Source organism: Hydra vulgaris, chromosome 13 (assembly GCF_038396675.1).
Source record: "Hydra vulgaris chromosome 13, alternate assembly HydraT2T_AEP".
Classification (NCBI taxonomy): domain Eukaryota; kingdom Metazoa; phylum Cnidaria; class Hydrozoa; order Anthoathecata; family Hydridae; genus Hydra; species Hydra vulgaris.
In genome coordinates, this window is record NC_088932.1 from 18,070,001 (window position 1) to 18,072,054 (window position 2,054).

The 2,054-nt window shown below is 27.4% G+C and overlaps 1 protein-coding gene across 2 annotated transcripts in view; it reads right to left on the reverse strand.

The window, feature by feature from the left end:
- The window catches only part of LOC136090106 (uncharacterized), a 4,577-nt gene extending 3,768 nt beyond the window's left edge, over positions 1-809 (reverse strand). The window contains exon 1 of one of the 2 annotated variants that reach the window (XM_065816209.1): positions 1-809. This exon is cut by the window's left edge and continues 764 nt beyond it. The gene's annotated coding sequence lies outside the window, so the exon portion shown is untranslated. The other variant, XM_065816208.1, reaches the window with a different exon arrangement.
- Positions 810-2,054: the final 1,245 nt, after the last annotated feature.

The following is a 2,054-nucleotide window of genomic DNA, read 5'->3' on the forward strand; positions in this document are numbered from 1 at the left end:
ATATATTGGTGGGTGATGCTTTCACCAGACTTTTCTAGTTCGGAACTTCGTTTAATGATTTGAACTAAAGAATTATTGGCATTGTGTATGAATTTTTTTAAAACATGCATATAGTTTTCGAAAGGAAAAGCAGACAGCGAAAGCAAATCCTCGCCATAATTTTTAACATCCTGGTGAAGGTGAATTAGTGAATGAACATTGTAAGTAATAAAAGACTCACCATAAACATCTTTTGACTTAAAAACAAACCAAATTCTTAGCATACTGCAATAATTCAGCTCTTTTATCAGGATCAGTAGAACACATAATTCTTATTGCAATACTAAATGCCAAAATGAGTATAAGCTTCATTAGACACAACTCCTTTTAATACTACAGGTCCGGTGTAAAGAATAAATTGTTTAAATTCTGTTGCTTTCCAATGGCTCAATTCTTTTAAATATGGAGGCTGTCTTGCAAATTCACTAGGTATTTTACCCTTTACATATTCCAAATTTTTTAATATCTCATTAAGTTGTAATTGTGATAATTTACAAATTCTAGGTCCTTCTTTCAGGAAAAGAAGTATACGCCTAACTACACCTAACATAACTAAATGCATACTGTCAAGTACGAAACCCGAAACACATGGAAAACCGTAGTCTACAAAAACACTTTTACCTAGTTGATGCAATGGCTGATACTTTCCTTGTGAAAAATCTTGATCACTTCTTAAAGCACATCCAATGTCATTAAATACAACTCTATTTTCTTTATACTCTCCTTCTACTATAAACCTTTCATATGAATTATAACCATTGTGAGGTTTGATTGATTTAAGCATTGCATCACAACACAAATACTTTAACTTTACTGGAAACAAATGTCCATTGAAATTAAGACCATCCTCACTTAATCCACTTTACTCTTCTAAAAAATCATTTATAAATACAGACACTGGATCTGGTTTATGAGTTCCACAATAAACAGCAACAAAGAATGGACTCAACCCACTAAACGAACAAAGTATCGGCCATAACTGTGTGATACTACTTTTGAATAAAGACAATCCATCAATATTAACAACAAGAGATATGGGATTTAAATCTTTAACATTGCCCTTATATGAATTAAGAAGTCTGGAAACTCCATTTGAAATTCCTAAATAAACACATTTGCCACCACTTAAAGATAGTGATTCTACATACCTTGGAGATTTCAACAACGTTCTGCTATCTATGGGCAGGTCTTTATGCCCATGATTTTTCAAGATGGATAACAGCTCATTTATTGAAGCACGCGAGCATTTATTTTTAGTAGCCCATGAAGCAAGCTGTTCCTTTAAAACATTACGGTACTTAAAGATATTATCATTTCCATAACTAAATTTATTTATTTATTAACTTATTTACATAAATCAACTGATTTATTTATAAAGCGGAGTCTACATAAATCAACTGATATATTATATATATATATATATATATATATATATATATATATATATATATATATATATATATATATATATATATATATATATATATATATATATATATATATATATATATATATATATATATATATATATATATATATATATATATTACGTATATCCTTTTTTCCTATTGTTCTTAAAAATAGAATTTATTCTTATTTTTAAAATTAATGTTGTTAGAGTTATATTAATAACAGCATTATTATTAGGTGTTTACTAATTACTATGTGATTGAATATCATAGATTTTATTATATAATAGTTAAGAACTAGATATTAATACAGTTTTGAAATACAAATTACTTAAAAATAACAAGATAACTTGTTTAAACAAATATAATTATATTTGTCTAAACATCTTATAGACATACCAGCCTATATGAATATTTCATCAGTCTCATAGAAAATAACTTTTTATTATTAAACTGATTCGATAAGCTATTTTATTGACAAAAAATATTTCAATTAACCAAATGTAATTGCGCCGATAAAAAAGTCCGCATCATCCAACGTTAACAAAACGTTATAATTCCGATTATAAAATGTGAGTATAACCGAAGTGAGTATAAAATGTGAGT